A 9,105-nucleotide genomic window follows, 5' to 3' on the forward strand; every position below is an offset into this window, starting at 1 on the left:
GGATGAGAAAAAAATACACTTAAACTGTTACAAATTAGTATTATTTATGGATATTACTATTTGACCGCTAATAACTTGAAGATGGCACGAAAACATCAGAAAATTAAACATTTCAAAGAGTCTTAGTTCATAAAAAAAGAAGTTAATTGCTTGTGTAAGACACTTAACATCGTAATCTAAGTGATTATTGCATAGAATGTATGTGCATCTGTCATTGTCAACAAATACTGGATGGTTCTATATATTGTCATTCTTAACCACCAATGAAGGAATATAGTTAATTTCTAAAAATTTAAAACTATTAAAATATGATCAATATTGATATCAAAACAGTAAACCACCCTGGCTGTCCTTTCTGTAGATTCTGTATATAATAATGAGGACTTCATAGAATTGTTTGCTTTGTGTTATGCATATTTATGTAAATTTTTTAGACAGAACTGAATGATATTTCATAGCTGATGTCATTAACGTCAGAATTAAGACAGGTTGCCAACTCCAGAACTAATAATGAACGACTGAGGTGTGATCCTGGGCCACTGAAGTGCTGTAAACGCTTGTCACTGCCATTACTGGACGTATTACTAGGCCTGCACTTTATTAAATAGTTTATTCAGAGTTATTTTAGTTCATGGGAGATTTTGAGTTTCATTTACAGTTCTCTACCTTTTCCCTGAAAGAGATGTACTCTCAGTTGTGTGATAGCTTCCTTATGGAACTTTCTAATAAATCAAACAAAACAAGACACTTTTTATTTCCTCTGGAAAAGTTGTAAATACAGGCTCTGGAAAAGTCTTAATTTTAAATGTAGAAAAAGGGGAGCAAAGCCCACATGTTCAAAGGTAAATTAAAGAATAATTGCATCCAGAGCAGCCTGACAGGAGGCTGATTGGGAGCTGGTCCCTACAGGCAACTCCCTGGTGACAAACTCAGAAGTGGAACCAGACAATGCCGTGTCTGGCAGGTCAGTCAAGGAGGTGGTTACAGATCCAGTTTCTGACATTTTATGTGAAGTACGATCCCAACCCTGATACTACAGTCCTGCAGCTGGCAAATACACACTTGTGTGGTCACAGATGAGAGGTTTTGACCCCAGAGCAACTAAAGGAGAAAGGCAAAGAGCATATTCACCACAGTTATTACAGTATCTCAAAATAACACAGTTTATTGCATTTTTAGCTGAAGAACCTGTTATGTTCACAAAAACACTAAAGCAGCCTCCTAGGCAAGACGAGTGGGTTGTTATGAACAATAGCATAAAACTTGCACTTGAGAAATCGCTCTTGCCTCCTCCCCACAACCCCCCTTTTGTTATGACATGATAATTCATCTTGCTTTGGGTTTTCTCTGCTCAGCCTACTGACTATGAAGAGGAACGAGAAATGCAACTCCTAGGGGTAAGTCCTTCCCTTCTTAGGTAACTGCAACTCTTCTGCTGATGACAGGGCAATTCCAGGTTAACCAGATTTCCTTTTGAAGCCAGAGAGTGTCTATTCCAGCAACAAAGAGGCAGAAAATCCTCCTTAAATTCCAAAGGTAGGCTCCTGTTTGGCACTGTAGGAAGAAGAAGGTTTAATAAGCCAAGTTGGGTTTGCTGAGTTGGCCTGCTGTGCTGCAGGTCTTCGTTAGTGTTAAGCCTGGCATTCTGTGACGAGCTGGCAAAGTTAGAAAGAGGTATGTTAGGCCTGATTTCTTCCCATCAATATGTCGGATTCCATAAACCAAGGAAAGCAGGGAAGTTACCTCTCTGTATCCTCCACTGAGACCATGTTCTTTCTTTACCAGTTAGATATTTACATCCTTTGATGTAAATATGTTTACATATGATGAAATCTCTTTATTTTCAACATAGTTCACAGAGATGAGACTGTTTTCTGAAAAGAGACCTGGGCTTCATTCTGCAAAAGGGATCTGTTCCCATAGACTCTTTCTTAGCCTTCCTTCTGTCTGAATCACAGCCATCCAAAAGAAGAAATGTAAGTGTTCATGCTGAACGGAAGGAGAGAAAAGTCACTACCTTGTTCCCATTGTGTTGACAGTTAACTTGGAAGTGTTACTGCCTGTAGAATGAAACTGAGATTTTTGTTAGTTCAGAATTTCACCGTTTTCAGATGTCAGCAGTGTAAGAAGTAAACCTGATCTTATAGACATGGCATCTCACTGTCTGTTTAGTTCCGGAGCACACATTTTAGGTTCTACATATAGGTGTGAAGTTTTTCTTTGCACTGTAGGTTGCTAATGAGAAAGACTGTTTTAATTCTCCTGCACATGCAGTGGAGAATTTTTTTCCTCCATGTATAAATAGTTTTAAGCATTCAGCATAACATCTTAATGGAAAGCTTTTCTGCCTTTATGGTGAGTGCAGTAGATTATGACTAAGCCTGGCTATTCTACATAAAATTACTTTGAGGCCGTTAAAAATATTAGTTTCTTACAGGTATGTACCTGCTATGAAATGGTGAGGTTCTCATGTGTGTGTTACTTCTTTTAGTAGCATAGAAGGAAAAATAAGTAGTAAAATTATATAAAACTAAGGCAGGTGGGGGAAAGACATGTAAACAGTTTTGATTTAACATTTCTGTAGTAGCTAACATTGGCAGTAATGAAAATATGGAAACTAAATTAAGTGCAGGTGGTAGGAATACGATGACACTATCATATTGGTGATCTGAATCAGGAAGTAAATCAGTATTACACCCCATAGTCTTTTTTTTGTGTACGTGTAGTAAATAGCACAATGGTCCCTAATGCTAATGCCTCTGTACATTAACATAAATAATGGGAGAGTAATGATGGATCACATACTCCTTTCAACATCTCAGAGCAGATAATTCTTTTCAGTCTACAGCTTTCTATGCAGTAGTCTTTCTAGACTGTTTTACTAAAAAAAAAAAAAGTATTCTATTAAAGTACTTTCTGATGAGGTGTCAGGGTAGGTCAAAGAGCTTTGCTGTATCACAGCTCAGTGGTTTGTCAAATATGTCAATTCTATAGAAACAGAACAGTCTGATCACGCTGCATGGTTTGTATAGTAAACCAGGAGTTGTAAACCTTTCAGCGTAGTACTGCAGCTTATGAGATGTAGGAGAAGTCCTTTTTCAATTCTGTAGCAAAAGAGACTATCGAGTGGTGGAAGTGGAAGTTATGATGACCCCAGAAGGATGCAGCAGCTGTAGAACAGAGACAAGAGAGGGCTTAGTTCTTTCAGCCAATTCAATTCACTTTTCCTTGCTGCAAAGATAAACTCCTGAGATCAAAGATCTAATTTACAAGGCTGTCCTCTTAAGTCAGTCGACACATATACTTCAATAACAGAACATAAAAGAAACTGCTTACAAGCAAGCAAAAAAGAGATGAGCCTTCATTATAAACATGCCTCATCCAACTGTTTGTGGGTATCAGCATTATCGTTAGAGTAGCCACTCGCATCCAAATGTTTATGTAACTGTTCTGGGAGGTCAGCTCTGGGCATCCATCTAAATCTCACTGGAAAAGAAGTCTGAAGCATATGGGCTCAGAAAACAAAGACTCAGGTGAAACAGACCATCACAGTGAGAAGCGAATTACTTATTTAAAGCAACTGATACTTGTTAGAACTGAAAAAGACATTGGGACTTCAGTCTGACCACTGTGTCACTCTTTTATGAAGAGATCTGCTATTTGTCTGTTTTCCTTGAGAAAATTAAGCAATGTGTGATGTTGTGGAAACTGTACTGTAATTTCCTTTTTCAGCTGTTTTTAGAAACTAGCAGTACATCTGCTTGGCTTATTCTGCTCTTAAAGACATTTTTAGATTCCTGTAACTCTGATTTTGTCTATTCTATGTTTAGATAAGGCTTTTGTCAAAGACTTAATATTTATCTTACCAATTGATTCAAAGGATCTTTTTGTTGTTGTTTGACTTCCTATGTCTTTTGTAGTTTGGCTAGTTCTCCTTCAGTTATCTCTGAAATAAAAAACATTTATACTTCTCCCTGTGCTTGATAGGGTGGAATAGAACATATGCATTAAATTTATCCCAGAAAAGACTGCCAAATTTTATTTCAAGTAGTATTACAGTACTTGAAGATATTACATATTAATCTTAATTTGACACACAGAGTTAACATATTCCCTATCTTTTGATGTAGATCAACTCATGTTGTAATTTAGCTCATGTTTTGGGGGTAGGCAAAGTAGGAAGATGTTATATCGGCAATTGATGTTGGATTCATAGACAGATTTAAAATTACTTCCTTTTTACATATTTACTGCATGCAGCGTGCAGTATATGCATCCACCCAGTGATATAATAACTGCTTCAAAGCTAAAAGTTGCCATCAGGCTTTTAAATGGCATCAAATAAGAGACTATTGATTGAGAAATGGAAATGTAGTGTTTTTCTGTAGATCTCTCACATACTTTACAGTAGAAATCAGTATTAAAATTCATCTTGAATCTGAAGGTTTAAGATTAGTCTTGAATCTCAATATCATAAATTAAACTGAAGACAAATTTTAAATCTTAGGGCAGCTGTAAAAAAATACAGTGAATGAACAAAGATGGCTGATGCTTTTTTGTTTATGTAGAGGCTAGCTAGCAAAATTACCTCTATTCATATTGCAATTATTTCCATTAAAAAATTTGTATGGAAGATTGTTTTTATAGCTCTTGATTTGTACAAATTTGAGAGAATGTCTAAGAAGAAGGCCATTTTCCAGGATGATAGGTCTTGTCCAAAACTGTTTACCTTCCTATTTAAGACCTCGTAAGTCTTCTCAAACTAATCCTCTTCACCACCACCTCCAATAGCTGTCTCTCCTTCAGAAGAAAATTGTGCCCTGTTTTAGAAGCATCAGTCCAATGCCTTCTGGGGGATACTCCATCCAGCTGGGTCTGGACAGATGGTTTGTCTTGGGGATGGGGCATGTCCTGGTCGACAGGCATCTCAAGGGTGATAGCCCTTAAAGAAAAGGTGTGTTGGACATCGGTACCCTGTGGGTAAAAGCAATGCAGACTTGACCAACTTCCATTCCTATCTCATATATCACTAGCCATGCAATGACAGAGGCCAATGACAGAGACCTGACACAGTTCCTCTAAGCATGCAAGGTGGTGCTGAAATCCCACTCTGTCTTCTTGGAAAACAACTTACCTTTAAAAACTTTGAAGTGAGCAAGATCATCTTCTGGTGGTCTGCCAGTCTTAGCAGATTGCCCGAGCCATTTCACCCTGCTTAGACCAAAAGGGGAGACTTATGTCAGGATGCTAAAGGTTTTCTCCTAGAAGAAGAAGTCATCCCAAGACTGATGTGTTCACCACAGACATCAAAAAGAAGTCAGATAACGCTTGCTCTGTGAGGATCTCCTGTAGCAATGAAAGTCTCTGCCTATTGATAATAATATGTGCGGAGGTGACTAAAAAAATCACTTTTTGGTATTAGATGGATTTGTATATCCTTGTCGTCATGGCACAGAGTAGGAAAAGTGTTCCTAGTGTGTCCACTGCAACAGCAGCCTAGTTGTACAAAGATTATTTTCTCCAAAATAAAAAATAATTGTGTTAGGAAGAATAAAAGCCAACTAGTACACCCTTCTTGAACAAATAATGTAACTCAAGTGAAGGATATAATCTTGGAAATTTGCAAGGAGATTATTGTGTTTTTAGATAAATTGCAATTAACTGAACAAGATCGTTCTGGCACCTACTGCCTCATCTTACTTCAAAGAGTTGTTTTGGCTCATACACAAATTAATATTCTGCTTCTCCAAAGAAGCAGACTATGAAGATAATGCTGAAAAAGTTCTCCTTTGAAACACCATTCACTTCTGATATATTACTTTAGTCTGGAAATCATGACCCAGTAATTTGTCGTCTCCAAGAGAACAGTCCACTCTCTTTTAGGACTTAGTCCAAAAGTGGTATTAGAACAGGTAATCTGTGCAAAACAATCTCAGCAAACGGGGGGAGCATAGGCATTGCCAGAGTGTTAGAAGACAAGACAAGGCATCCCCACAATGGGATTTAGTGTAGAGCACTGGTGACATCAGAAATTAGAATATCCTATGCTTTTCATTGCGGGGAGGGGAAATAAAAAAGAGACGTGGCACTTGGCACTTTGCTCTTATTTTTAAAAATGCTGAGGGTCTAGTTTGTAATAGCTGACAGAGATTTTATTGAGAACATGGTAACTCAGCAACATTTGGCTTACTCTGTTTACCTTTTCCCCCTGTATGTATCTGTTGATCTTAAAGACATAGAGAAAGCCTCTTGTACAGTGTTTATTACATTATTAAGATGATGAAATTTGGGGTAAACAGAGAAGAGGGATGATTCTTATCTGAGAATTCCCTCCCTTGAACCTCTTGCCCACAAATACATCCAACCTGGACCTGTAGGTGCTGTTCGTAAGTGCCTGATGGTATGCTGGCTCAGGCCAGGCCAGAAGGTCCAACCAGGGAGTTTCTCCGATACAAATCTCTCTTCTCTGCTTCCTCCATGCTGATGTGCTTAATTACAGCCCCAGACAGCCTAGTTTCCATCTGCTTACAGGAGAGGAGGGAAAGAAGATCTCCTCGGCCAACATTAAGATGAGAATCACCCTCTGGCTTGTCCTGTCTTCCTTTGGCCGTCTATGCAGGGAGCCGAGCATGACTGCTGCTGCCAGAGATGGCTCTAGCAAAGTGCCTGGAAACGGGATGAATTCATCTGTCTCAGCCTTTTTGTCCTGCTTCTCTCCCAATGAATTATTTCTGCAGAGATCAGGCCTGCCGTTAGCAGTGGAAAGCTGTATTACAAATGGAAATTAATTTAGTTTTAAATAAGTATTTTGATTTTTTCAAAGTGTTTAAGTCCTGGCAATGTGGTCTGGGAAAGGTTCAGTGGGCTGTTTCTGCGCTCCACATATAATGAAAGAGCTGGTCTGTTGCCAGCCACGGAGGGAGGAGGAGGAAATTAGAATATGCAGCTTTTAAGGAAGAAGTCAGATAAAAATAAAACTTCATTCTGTAGATACAGTTTTACTTATGAAGTGAACAGCAGTTCAAAGTAGAGAGATTGTAGAGGAGGTTAATTTATAATGAACACTTCCTAAAATGGACTGAGGTGGAATTCAGAATATACTGCATGGCTGTAGGCCAGCAACCAGCGTCTTTCGCTCTGCTGCTTTCTCCTAACGTGTGAGAAGATGGCCTTGTGAGTCCACACAACTTCCCTGAAGCTCAGTTGCCAGTCGGTGCCTACATCTTGGCCTCACAGCGTAGAGGCATTTTATGCACACACACAAAAAAGCAGTTCTGAAAGGAAAAAGAGATTTTTGCATAGACTTGGGTTGCAGCAAAGTTGTAATAATTCACGTCATCGTAACTGGGAACAGGATTTGTCCTAAAGGGTATAGCAAAATCACTGTAAAAAGTTAGCGCAACAAAAATGCATCATAAACTCAAGGACATATACAGAGAATTTAGATACATAGTAAGTCTGTGTGTATATATGTAGGTAGAGCTAGATAGACATACAAGATAATTATTCACGAGCAGATACATTGTGTGAGACTGGTCTTCAGTTTTTTCAGAAGAATTTTCCTGCGTTCTTTAATTCAGATGTCAGATGCCTCATATGACTCTACTGGGTGGAAATGTGTTGGTTTGCCATATCTGCTGTTAATAATGCAGTTACCAGCTAGTCCACATGAAGGGAAAAAAGAAAAAAAAATTAATGCCGTGTAAAAAATTGTATTTGAAATTTTCCGATTGTAATTTGTGTGAAGGGGCAAAGTGGCTGTATACATAGATGAAGCTGCAGTTTCTACACCTGAATCTTTGCTGGTTTCATATGAACTATGTGCCTATAAGAACTGCTCTACCCTTGTTATAGGAAATTGCAGTTGGCAGTAATCAGGTTAAGCATTTAACTATTTTGCATTTAATTGAGGGGATTAAATTCACATTTCCAATTTAAAATGTTTTCCCATCTTAACTACAGAACCTGGTTGTCTATTTTAAATCTTTTTAAAAATGTTAATACTGGCCTAGTGTGAAAATACTTGATTTTATGAGCACAAAAGAAAACACATTATTATCTTTTTCTTGTCATTTAAAGGACACTTTCTTTAGCATGCACAAAATTGTTTATTATTTTGATTGCTGCCTTCCCTTTACTCCCCTTCTCTAGTGATGCAGTGTCAAATGTGGAGAAAATCCTCATAATGAAAGAGCTGGCAGAATCTGGTCAAAACCAGTGATCCCTCTTGGTAGGGGATCACTTCCAGCTCATTTTTTGTAGCCTACCTTTTCCTACTTTTTCTTTTAATCTAAGTGACATAGATATTTGCAAGAACGAGGCTCAGGGTAAAGGAATTGTGGTGACCTCTTATTTGAAGGAAGATTTAAAAAGGACAGGGAGAAAGTCTATGAAAATGTGGCTGCCTCCCGTGCTTTTAAGAAATGTGCTGTTTGTGTGTGCGATGCCTGCCAAGGAGCCTGCCCGCATCTTGTGTGTTCCAGTCAATAATGCACACCCCGCGACTGCATCTCATCTCTGTTTTCAGGCAACTGTGTCTCACCTTTGCTCTGCTCTTAGCAAGTATCTGAGAAATGGGCCTGGTACAGTCTTCTGTACCTTCTTCATGATGGTCTCAACTGTCAGGCCGGTGAGGCAGCTGAACCCCAGCGCTGTTGATAGTCCAGGTGGGGCAGCAGTTCAACCCAATGTCATGGATTTTGGGGCAAGAGCTGGGTTCAGGTTATCCTACGGTTGTTCTCCTTTTTTTTAAATCTAGACAATTTCAGCCATTTCATTCTGATCTAAAAGCGCATTAAGATTGCAAAACTAAGCACGGGAGTTCTGCTGCTTTGGGGGGAACAGTCTGCATCTGGAGTATTTCCAGAAGCTCAGCAAAGTGGCTGTTACCACAGGGTTCCTAAAAGGCGGCTGGTGTAGGAGCTGTGCTTTGCAGGCCAGCGTGTTCAGCTAATTGCCTGCCTCGCTGACACAGATTGGAGCCTGCAGCCCCTCGCTGCGTTCACCTGCTGTTCCCAGAGATGGAGTGATCATTGATCTCAGTGGAAGCAAGGAGATCAGCTGGGAGCCAGGAGCTTTTTTGTCTTATGAAGGCAAAATTTTGCT

The sequence above is a fragment of the Falco rusticolus genome, chromosome 4 (assembly GCF_015220075.1).
Source record: "Falco rusticolus isolate bFalRus1 chromosome 4, bFalRus1.pri, whole genome shotgun sequence".
In the NCBI taxonomy this organism is placed as follows: Eukaryota; Metazoa; Chordata; class Aves; order Falconiformes; family Falconidae; genus Falco; species Falco rusticolus.